The sequence below is a fragment of the Vombatus ursinus genome, unplaced genomic scaffold (assembly GCF_900497805.2).
Source record: "Vombatus ursinus unplaced genomic scaffold, bare-nosed wombat genome assembly UNPS02014779.1, whole genome shotgun sequence".
NCBI lineage: Eukaryota > Metazoa > Chordata > Mammalia > Diprotodontia > Vombatidae > Vombatus > Vombatus ursinus.
In genome coordinates this window covers 41,097,263-41,110,209 of record NW_020954557.1, presented here as the reverse complement: position 1 = coordinate 41,110,209, position 12,947 = coordinate 41,097,263, and positions in this window count along the sequence as shown.

Below are 12,947 nucleotides of genomic sequence, written 5' to 3'. Positions count from 1 at the left end.
GGAGCTTTTACAGAAAGAATATTTATTTCAAAAGATAATCACAAATATACAAAGACACTGTCCCCAGCAAAATCCCTCTTCCTCCTTGTAACCCCTAATTCTTTGGGGAAGGGAAGAGGATTAGGTTCATAGTTTAGCTTAGTTCCCATAGAATACAGTCCCAGTTTTAAATCCAAAACCTTAAATTAAATTAAATTAAAACCTTAAGTCCAAAACTTGGGCTCAAGCCCCAGGCACTGTGACTTCTCAAGATTTCCATGCTGGCCTGGGTGGCTGCACCACCAAGCTTTCAGTTCTGGCTCCAAGGTCTCCATGGCTGGAACTCCTGATCCTGTGGGGATCACCTCCAGCACTCGAAACTAAGGACCAACAACATGGAACAGAAACAAACACCCCCGCATCCATTTCTTGGAGTAGAGTAAAAGAGAGGTCTCATCTGGGCACAGCAGCTAGGAGCACAACTGAAAAGATGGTGGAAATAGAGAGACTACCCACACCCACATGGTAAGGGTCACAGTGGGCTCCACGTTAAGCAAACTGAGATCAAAGCCAGGTTACACATGTACCCTGTTGAGTGGACATTTCCTACCGGATTTCTTGTCATAAGGCCAACATTGACATGGCTGAGGTCGAAACCTTGGCTTTCACTAATCCTGGTCTGGGAGAGGATTCCCCTCCTCCCCCCACCCAACTGCAACACATCCCCCCACCCCCACCCCACCCCATTACAAAGGTCAGAACTTTGGGCAAGCTTTTGCTTAGCCTGCACAGGGAGGTAGTCCCTCACCACCATGTAGATGGGTGAGGGAACATTCTTGAAGATTCCTAGAAAAAACCCATTCAAATCCCTAGTCAGCAAAGCAGTCACTGCCAGCCCTTTAACAATATATTTATTTCCCACCTTTGGCTGATGCCCAAGGATCAGCTTTTCCATCCTACAACAATTGCCTTTTTTCCTAAGTGGGACCACTTCTCCATTACTCTTCTCTTGTCTTCCCTATTCCTTTATATAGGTTTTGCTTTCTCTGGACCTTGTTGACAACCACTACCAATTTCTGGTCATTGTCAATGCACTACCAATAAAGTTTCCTGTAATGACTTTTTAGTTATCCTTTTTAGAATCTAAATGAACCACAGTTCAATTAGATATGTGCCCCAGTAGTAGATAATCTCTTCTCAATTGTGGTTAGCTATCAATAAAAGGACATAAATGGAAAAAAAAGTCTTTGCAGCAAGTTTCTCTAATAAAGGTCTCTTTTCTAAGCTATACAGGGAGTTAATCAAATTTGTAAGGGTAAGAGCCAAAAATTAAAAAAAAAAAAGGGTAGGAGCCATTCCGTCACTGATAAATGATCAAAGCATATTGACAGGCAATTTTCAGAAAAAGAAACAAAAGCTCCCAATAGCAATGTAAAAAATGCTCTGAATCACAAATAATTAAGGAAATTCAAATTAAAACAATTCTAATTACTACATAGCCATCAGATTGACGAAATTGACAAAAAAGGGAAAAATACTAGAAAGGCTGTGGGAAAACAGGTATATTAATGCACTGTTGGACAATCTGTGAACTGGTCTATCTGTCCTGGAAAACAAGTTGGAACTATGTCCCAAAAGCTACGTAGTTAAATTGTACATACCCTTTGACCCAGTGATACTACTCCTAGATCTATATTGAAAAAGATAAAAGAAGGAGGGGGAAAGACCATATGTACAAAAATATTTATATGAGTTTTTTGTGCTGGCAAAAAATTGGAAACTGAAAGAATACCCCACAATTTTGCTGAGTGACTGAATAAGTTATGGTATGTGAATGTGATGGAATACTATTGTGTTTTAAGAAATGATTAAGGGTCAAACTACCAAAAATTATTTTATGGAACTAGAAAAAAATAATAACAAAATTCATCTGGAAGAACAAAAGGTCCAGAATATCAAGAGAATTAATGAAAAGAAAGGGAAGGGAAGGTGGTCTAGCCGTACCATATTTAAAACTATTTTAAAGCAACAGTCATCAAAACTACTTGGTACTGGCTAAGAAATAGAGCGGTGAATCAAAGGAATAGGTTAGATCCACAAGACACTGTAATCATTGACTATACTAATCTACTGTTTGATAAACCCAATGACTCCAGCATCTGGGATGAGAACTCACTATTTGACAAAAACTGCTGGGAAAACTGGAAAATAATATGGTAGAAACTAGGCATAGACCAACATCCTATACTGTATACCAAGATAAGGTCAAAATGGGTACGTGATTTAGACATAAAAGGTGATACTGTAAGCAAATTAGGAGAGTAAAGAATAATTTACCTGTCAGTTCTATGGAGAAGGGAAAAATTTATGACTAAACCATAGATAGAGAACATTATGAAATGCAAAATGTATAATTTTGATTACATTAAATTAAAAAGTTTTTGCACAAACAAAGCCAATACTTTAATTAGAAAGATTAGAAAGGAAACAGAAAGCTGGGTAACAATTTTTATAGCCAGTATCTCTGATAAAGGCCTCATTTCTAAAATATATAGAGAACTGAATCAAATTTATAAGAGTACAAGTCATTCCCCAATTGATAAATGGTCAAAGGATAGGAATAGGCAGTTTTCAGATGAAGAAACTCAAGCTATCTATAGTCATATGAAAAAATGCTCCAAATCACTATTGATTAGAGAAATGCAAATTAAAACCACTCTGAGGTACCACATCACTTCTATCAGATTGGCTAACATGACAAAACAGGGCAATGATAAATGTTGGAGAAGATGTGGGAAAATGTGTTATTGGTAAAGTTGTGAACTGATCCAACCATTATGGAGAACAATTTGGAACTATGTCCAAAGGGCTATAAAACTGTGCATACTCTTTGACCCAGTAACACCACTACTAGGTCTGTATCACAAAGAGATCATTCTGAGAAATAAAAGAGTTAAATTTCCACACAAGTAGATAAGAAATCAGCACACTTACTAGCTGTGTGACCCTGGGCAAGTCACTTAACTCCAACTGCCTAAAAAAAAAAAAAAGAAAGAAAGAAAGAAAGAAATTAGCACAGACAGGCTAATTTCTTTGGGGGGGGGGGAGTGATAACACAATTCTAGGCATATAATGTGTGTTAGGGGTGGGGCATATAAGGAAGATTGTAACCAAAGAAGGATTAGGACCAATCCTGATCCAGAAGGGAGGAGTTAGGCAATTACTAACTGTAAAGCTTGCCCTGGCTTCTTTTACCCCAGCATTTTCTCCCCTTCCAAGGAGGTGCCCCCCTTCTTGGGAGAATCGAAATGATGCACTTCAACCCCTTTAATAAAAAGTCTTTGAGACGCCAGTCTTCGAAACTGTGTCTGGGATCATCTTTATAACAGTCATTAAAAAAGGGAAAAGGACCCACATGTACAAAAATATTTTTAGCAGGTCTTTTTGGGTAGCAAAGAATTGGAAACTAAAACCCATCAATTGGGGAATGGCTGAACAAGTTGTGGTATATGAATGTAATGGAATACTAATGGAATACTATTGTTCTGTAAGAAATGATGAGCAGGTAGATTTCAGAAAAACCTGGAAAGTCTTACATGAACTAATGCTGAGTGAAATGAGCAGAATCAGGAGAACATTGTACACAGTAACAGCAACCTTGTTCAATGACCAACTTTGATAGATTTAGCTCTTCTCAGCAATACAATGATCTAAGACAATTCCAAAAGATGAAAGATGGAAAATACTATCCACATCCAGAGAAAGAACTATGGAGTCTGAATACAGATTGAAGCATACTATTTTCTCTCTCTCTCTGTCTCTCTTGTTTTTTTTTTTCCTTGCTCATGGTTTTCCCCTTTGGTTCTGATTCTTCTTTACAACATGACTAATGTGGACATATGTTTAATATGATTGTACATGTATAGCCCATATCAGATTACATGCCTTCTTGGGGAGAGAGGGGGAAAAATTTAGAACTCAAAATCTTATAAAAGTGAATGTTGAAAACTAAAAAATAATTAAAAAAGAAATGATTAAGGGGATGGTTTCAGAGAAACCTGGGAAGACTTGTATGAACTGATACAAAGTGAAGTGAGCTTCTCTAGGAGGACAATTTATAACAACAATACTTAAAAAAAATTAACTTTGAACGTCTTAGGAACTCTGATTAATACAATGACCAATTATATTTCTAGAGGATGCTTGACAGCTACCCATCTCCTGATAGAGAGGTGATTGACTCAGAGTATGGAGTGAGGCATATTGTTTTTGGACATGACCAATATGGGAATTTGTTATGGGATTTTGTTTTACTTTCTTTTTCAAAGGGATATTAGGAGAGAGGTGGGAGGGAGAAAAGGTGGATCTTTATTTGGAAAAAAACAAGCAAACAACAACAACAACAAAACAAAAACAAAAACCCTAGCCCAACCCAAGTTGTGAGGTAAAGAGACAGCTCTAATCTTATCACACTTGTCATGCAAATGAATTGCACCAGAACATAAAGGTAAGTGAAGTGGGCAAAGCCATTTTTCTCCAACAATCTGGTCAAAATTCCTTCTTTATCATGTATATCTGTCAGCAGCAGAATCACCTGGCTTTAGTGCTATCTTTTGGCTAGTGAAGAACCTCACTGTCCTCTTCATGCAAAATTTCTCACATCTGCCCCTGCTTCAATTCCCACTCTTTCCACAGCAGCGCAGGTTACCACCTGCCTAAAACATTGCAATAGTCTCTTCCCAGGTTTTCCCACCTTTACCCTACTTGAATCAGTCTTTCCTACTACTGCCGAAGTAATTTTTCTTTTTTTTTGCTTTTTGGTGAGGCAATTGGGGTTCAGTGACTTGCCCAGGGTCACACAGCTAGTAAGTGTCAAGTATTTGGTCTGAGGCTGGATTTGAACTCAGGTCCTCCTGACTCCAAGGTTGGAGCTCTATCCATGGCACCATCTAGCTGCCCCACAAGTGGCTTTTCTTGCTCCCTGCCCTTACGTTAAAGACTCTTCACAATTGGGTGTCATAAAATATTCTGGTCTCAATTCACATTGTTCCTCATCCTGCATTCTGCCCTCTGGCCAGACTGACCTATTCTAGTATTCAAAAATGCCATGCAACTTCCTCTTCCTTTCTTGCTCACAATGTCCCCTATGCTTTGATACCCTCTCTACCCTTCTTCACCTGTTGAATTTCTACCCATCCTTTAAAGTCAAACTGAAAAATCATGAAACCGAGTTTCCGCTGATCCTTGTTTGTCAGCTAGGAACTTCCTACTTGGACCTCAGAGAACACTTTATTCTCAAGAAATTGAAGTCCAGAAGGTGCTGTCCTACCATAGAAAGGGCATTGCATCTGGAGTCAGAGGAACTGGATTCCAATTCTGGCTCCAGGATTAACTTTCTGTTTGATCTTGGGCATGTAATTTAACCTTTTTGGGTCTCAATTTCTTCATCTGTGACATAAGGTGGTTGGTTGGGCTAGAAGACCTTCAAGGTCCTTTGAGAGAAGTGAATGTTAGTAACCAATGATTTGGGAAGATCCAGAGTTCCCCTTTTTTCTATAGTCCTCATTTCAAAGTTCAGTCTCTAGAAAGTGAATGAATTGACTTCCCTTAATCTTGGTCAAAACCCACCAAACCTCACAAGGAATTTACTCCCACTGTGTTTACTCAGGTTCTGGGTGGGCATAAATTCTTTGACTATATTACCCAAGGCTGGGGGTAATTTGTGGTTGTGGTTTGTCTTTCCTTCTCATAGAGGACATCAGGGAGATGATGATATGACTTGCATTGAATTAGACTTGAGTGAGGGAGGGCTGTGCAAAGTCATCAGCCTCACTTTCTCCTCCAGATTTGCCATAGCTTTCCTTCTAAGGAACAAGTGTCTTTTAATTTCGTGGTTCCAGTCACCCTCTGCAATGATCTTTGAACCCAATAATACAAAATCTGACACTGCTTCCATTTCTTCTCCTTCAGTTTGTCCGGAAATGACCAATTGCCAAGATCATAGTTATTTTGATGTTAAACTTGAGGCAATCGGAGTTAAGTGAGTTGCCCAGGGTCACACAGCTAGTAAGTGTCAAGTATCTGAGGACATATTTTGAATTCAGGTCCTCCTGACTCTAAGGCTGGAGCTCTATCCACTGTGTCACCTAGCTGCTGCTGATGTTAAACTTTAAGCCACCTTCTACACTCTCCTTTTTCACCTTCACTAAGAAGCTTCTTAATTCTTCACTTTCTGCTATCAGAGTGCTATCATTTGCATAACTGAAATTGTTGATATTTCTCTCAGCAAACTTAATTACAGGTTTTGATTGATCCAGCCTGGCATTTCTCTTGATGTACTCTGCATATAAGTTGACAATAAGGTGACAATATACAGCCTTGTTGAACTCCTTTTCCAATCTTTAACCAATCAGTTGTTCCATGTTTGGTTCTAACTGTTACTTGTTGGCCTGCACACAGGTTCCTCAGAAGACAAGTACAATGATCTAGTACTCCCATCTATTTGAGGACTTGCCACATTTTGTTGTGATTCATACAGTCAAAGGCTTTAGTGTAGTCAACAAAGCAGAAGTAGATGTTTTTCTGGAACTGCGTGGCTTTTTCCATAATCCAGTGAATGTTGGCAATTTGGTCTCTAGTTTCTCTGCCTCTTCAAAAATCAGCCTGCTTTTCTGGTAATTCTTGGTTCACGTATTGCTGAAGCCTTGCTTGTAGAATCTTAAGTATAACCTTGCTGGTGTGTGAAATGAGTGCAATTTTTTAGTAATTTGAACATTCCTTGGCATTGCCAGTCTTTAGGATTGGGATATAAATTGATCTTCTAGAATCCGTTGGCTATTGCTGAGTTTTCCAAATTTATTGGCATTTAAGTGTAGCACTTTTTTTATATGAGAGAAGGAAAAATATTTAATGAACAGCATTGAAGATCTAAGTCTTCTACACCAATTATACAGTTATTAAAGAGGCAGTACATCATGGTTTCATCTTCTCAGATGGTGGATCTTCTTTCTATGAATGCTGATCATCAATCTTCTAAGTATTCATGAGATGGTTTTCATGACTTGTCGTGGTTAGAAAAAAATTAAGTCACCTTATGAGCTCTCTGCTCATAAGCACTACTAACATTCCCATGCCATCCCTCTCATACAAGTTCTCATTAACTAATTTCTGGTTTACTTCCTGTTTTTTTTAGTCCTTACCCCCAGCCCCAACATATTGTGTATATTACTGCCAGAATAATAAAATAACGATCTTTATTATGATCATTCTCCCCTTCAAGAGTCTATGATTTCTTCTTATTTTCTATCAGATCAAGTCTAAAACCTACCTATCATTAAAAACTCTCCATAACCAAGTCACCAATATGTTCGATTTTATTGGTGCAGAAAACTCCCAGTATGGAAATTCCTTCCACAAATGCAGATAGGTGGTTTACTGGTGACTTATAGTCTTGGGGATTTGACCAGAGCACTAAGAGGATATGTGCATTAAAAGTGCTACAGTTAGGCTCAGATTCTTACAATCTAGTCAATAGCTCACAGATTCTTAGACTTCTTAAGAGTCTGGCTAATATGGCGGATTTTGAATAAACCTTGTCTCTGGCTGAAAGAAGACTTGGGTCAAATTCTTTCGGACAGGACCCGTGTGTTGTGATTTTGGAGTCCCAGTACCCCTAAATCTCTAGATCTCATCATATGGTTCCCTGCACTGGGAAAAACTGCCTAATACCAAGCTCTTCACCAGCCAAGACTGGAAGGTGAACTGGCGTCTAATTGCACCTCACTAGTTTGTTCTTGGGAAACTTATTGGAATTGACTGGGCAGTCAGCAAACCTAGGGAAAGGAAAGGAAAATTTTGGCATCATGACTGAACAGGAGAAAGAAGAAACCCAGAAAATTTTGGCATTGTGACTGTACAGGGGAAGGAAGAAACCCAGCTGCTTGAGGCCTTATGGACTCTGAGCCCTGCATTGTCCCTTCTTCCAGGCTGATTCACCTAGTTTCCAAGTATGCCTTGATTCAGAGACTCCCTGGTCTCTCCCTCATGTCATCAGCATCTGGCAGGTAATCACAGGCATAATCACTGATCTGAGAATGAATGGTATGTATGGAAAGAACACTGGCTTAGAGTCGGAAGATCTGGATTCCCCTCTCATTTCCACTGCTTATTATCTGCAAGACCATGAGCAATCACTAAGCTTTGTAGACTGTAAGCCCAAATGGGGTCACGAAGAGTCACCACTGAAAATGACTCAATAACAACAAAAATGTAAATGTATAATTATGAGGAAAATGTGTATCAAGTAAGATTATCAGTTAAATATTTCTATTTTAAAAAAACCTTTCTGTTTACAATTATTGTACATACTTCATTTGAGAATTGCAGTTCTACTGGCCTAGTGAGAAAACTATGAAGTGAATCCCTTTCTCATTGTGATAAAGAAGAAATATCTCTCTCCAATATCTCATTGTGACATAGAGATGACCACACTGGGTCTCAAAATTGCTGATAGTTGAGAACAAACTCTATCAGTTCCTACTAAACTACAATGTTTGAAGGATGGATCTGTAGATATCTATCCATTGGCTGAGAACGGGCCTAAGAGCAGAGAGCTCATAAGGTGACTTAATTTTTTTCTAACCACGACAAGTCATGAAAACCATCTCATGAATACTTAGAAGATTGATGATCAGCATTCATAGAAAGAAGATCCACCATCTGAGAAGATGAAACCATGATGTACTGCCTCTTTAATAACTGTATAATTGGTGTAGAAGACTTAGATCTTCAATGCTGTTCATTAAATATTTTTCCTTCTCTCATATAAAAAAAGTGCTACACTTAAATGCCAATAAATTTGGAAAACTCAGCAATAGCCAACGGATTCTAGAAGATCAATTTATATCCCAATCCTAAAGACTGGCAATGCCAAGAATGTTCAAATTACTAAAAAACTGCACTCATTTCACACACCAGCAAGGTTATACTCATTGAAAAGTGAGTTTTCAATGCACTTTCACACATATTAATCAATGTAATAAACATTATTACCCATGCGCATAGTACTATGCTAGGAACTAGAGATACAAATGCAAAAAACAACATTCCTGCCTGTAAGTAATTATAAAATCATAGAAGGGATATAGCATGTACATAAATAGTTACAGTAACTCTTTTTCTACTTTTATCCCATTTTATTCTTCTCTGAGAGGTTGGGTGACTTGCCCCGTGTCACATTAGCTTATTGGTGTCAGAACATAGACTCAACACACCAGCCAAACGGCTCCTTGTTCCTTAACAAGGATACATCCTGAGATTTCCTGCTTTACATCTTTCCTCTTACTGGTCTCTAAGCCTGGAATGTTCTCCTCCTTTGGTCTTTTCACATGTTGACTTCTTACCTACCCTTTGAAGTCTAATCTAAGTATGCTAGAAGGTGGAATGTATTAAGGATATTTGATTACTCTAATAATTCTGTGAGGTAGGAAGGATGGATGGTAGAAAGGGATGGAGACATAGAAGGTAAGTCTGAGGAGTGTTGTATCTCCAGTGCATAGCATAGTATCTGGCACATTGTCGTTCCTTAAATGCTTTTTGATTGATTTTGTAGGAAAAAAATGACAGAATTTGGTATTGAATTGGGAATGAATGAATATTAGAGAAGACAAAGGAGAAGGAATCAAGGATGGCTCTAGTTTCTAGCTTGGGATGTGGTGCCATTGACAGAAATAGGAAGAGGATTAAGTTTATTGAAGATATGATCAGATCACTTTTGTATTTGTTGACTATGAGGTAAGGAACATCCAATTGTCCTCAAATTGGTTGAGAAATCACAGTTGGACAGTTTGTTATGGAAATCTTATAATAAAGATAATCATTGAAGTCCTGATAGTAGAGTTGTTCACTGAGCATAAAGAAGACCATGTGGTGAAAGAGTAAGGTGCTGAGGATCACACAGCCATTACGTGTCCAGTATAGCACTTGAACACAGGTCTTCCCATCTTTAAGGCCAGCTCACTGTCTACTGTGCACATTGCCTCTCATAGCTCTTTTAATGATCTAAACATTCATATTTTGATTTTGTACATTCTTATCTTAGCCCTAAGTCCTCCCTCCTGCCTTTTTTTTCTTGTAAAATCTACAGACATAGGGTTTTATTATCATTTACATTTACTTTCCCCATTATGTTTTGGCATTGTTCTAATTACATAGAGTCCCAGAAAATTACAGCACCTCTTAAATGAGATTCATTCAGGAAACATCAAATGGACAAAGAATGCTTATTATCCAAACTTTGATATGCAATAGTATGGACAACCCACAGATCTGTCCATAGGTGTATATGTTTGAATGTGTGTGTGTATGTATATGTATGTGCCATGCACACACATACATACAATGTAGGCTAAGTTTGTTGGTACACTTAGCTTGTGGTCTATACTTACCTATGTACATATCTTTTTTTTTTTCCGAGACAATTGGGGTTAAGTGACTTGCCCAGGGTCACACAGCTAGTAAGTGTCAAATGTCAAATGCCTGGTCTGAGACCAGATTTGAACTCAGGTCCTCCTGACTCCAGGGCTGGTACTCTTTCCATTTCACCATTTAGCTGCCCCATACCTATGTACATATCTTGAACAGACATTTCTACTGGATGATGAACTGAGCTCAAAATTGAATGGGGGTGGATAGGAATAAGAAGGTTTGAATTGTGTTTTAGAAATTGTGCAACATTGTCAGTGGCCTCAAGCTTCTCTCCAAAACAAAACCCCATATTTTAAATATCAGTATTTCCCCAATTATGCTGTATGACTATAAATCATGGAATACCCTTTTAAGGAAACAAAATTATGCACCACACAAAGGGCAATGGAGAAAAACATTGTGGGTATTAAGCAGAATGTCTTACATTTCCAGTAACAGATTTTACACAAAAAGAGTAGTAGAGTTGTATGACCAGAAATGGAAGTAGGCTGGTATTACAGCAGAAGTAAGGAATAAAAGATGGACAGAATAACAAGAGAAAGGATAACAGGTAAGTCCATGTGCTTCACTGATAATAAAGTAGTGTCAGGACGTCTAGGGAAGGCCCTCAGTATGTTGGGTCAACACCATGAGGAAGATTTCTAGGACAACTAGGACAAAAATTGCATAGGAGAAGAGGATGTGGACATAGAATATGATAGAAGTTAAAGGTGGCAGAGTGGATAGAGCATCAGGCTTGGAGGCAGGAAGACTCATCTTCCTGATTTTAAATCTGGCCTCAGACATTGACTAGCTGTGTGACTCTGAGCAAGTCACTTCACCCTGTTTGCATCAGTTACCTCATCTATAAAACGAGCTAGAGAAGGAAATGGCAAATCACTCCAGTATCTCTGCCAAGAAAACCCCAAATGGGATCACAGAGAGGCAGACATGACTGAAAACAACTGAACAACAACAACAAAAGAAGTTAAAAGGAATTTCAGGCCATGACTCATTTATGAGTTTAGGCTGAGGGACCATGAGAGGCAATGGGAGAAAAGGAATTCCAAAGACAGATTTTAAAATGCTTAAAGACTTCTCTAACTAGCTTCCTGGGATTAACTAAAGATACTCCCAGGGGTATCCAGCTAAATATCTAGCAGTCCCTTCTATTGCTATAGGAAGCTGTTGCATTGCAGGTGGAGAGCTGCAGAGAACAGCCTCTCAGCAAAGACACAAGTGACAAAGGTGTGAGTTTAAAAAGATTTGAAATGTGTTTATAAATGAAATAGGAGCACTTGAGGAAAACATCGGGGGAAAAAAACAACCAAGAGTTATGGAAGAAAGAATTGGAAAGGGACTTAAGAGCTTTGCACAAGACATACAAAACCTTGCCCAAGCAACAAATTCCTGAAAATTAGAATGGACTAGATAGAAACCGATGGCTCCATAAGGCAACAAGAAATATTAAAACAAAGTCAAAAGACTGAAAATATAGAAAAAAATGCAAAGTATCTCATATCAAAAACAATCGATCTGGAAAACAGATTGAGGAGAAAAAAATGAAGAATCATTGAACTATCTAGACACCACGAACAAAAAAAGAGCCTAGATTTTCTATTTCAAGAAATCTTAAAACAACACTGCTCAGATTTTTTTTTTTAAACCAGAGGCAAAGGCAAAGTAGAAATAGAATCCACTCCCAAATGAAAACTCCCAGGAACATCATAGCCAAAATCCCAAGATTCCAGGTCAAAGAAAAAATACTACAAACAATCCAAAAGAAAGAATTCAAGTACCAAGGAACCACATTCAGGACCACATATGATTTAGTAAATATATTTTTATAATATTTTATTTTCCTCCAGCTCCATGTCAAGAAAATTTTTAGCATTCATGAAAAGGTAATTATAAATAAATAATACCTGTCCCCACTGAACCCCATCATCAACAAAGGTCATAGACATAGGTCAATTAGACAAGGCCCAAGAGTGTGGTTCTGTTATGTCTCTATGATCTTGGGAAAAGAATAGAAAGAAAGGGGAAGAGGAATACACTGGGTGAAGGGAGGGAGAAAGGAAAAGAAGGTTAGGTAAACTTATAATCAAGATGAGCAAGTAGACATCTGAACAAACAATGGGGAGAAGTGGCTGACACTTGAACCTCTTTTTCATCTGAACTGGTCAAAAGAAAGAATATACACACATATAGTTGGATAGAGAAATACAGGAAATAGGAGGGAGAAGGGGATGGGGAATTTAAACAGAGGGTAGCTTAAAGAAGGGATTTTTGTTCAGTTGTTTTTCAGTTGTGTCTGACTCTTTGTGACCACAAGTGAGGTTTTCTTGGCAAAGATACTAGAGTGGTTTGCCATTTCCTTCTCCAGCTCATTTTACAGATGAGGAAACTGGGGCAGACAGGGTTAAGTGACTTGCCCACGGTCACACAATGAGTAAGTGTCTGAGGTCAGATTTGAACTCAGGAAGATTCATCTTCCTGATTCT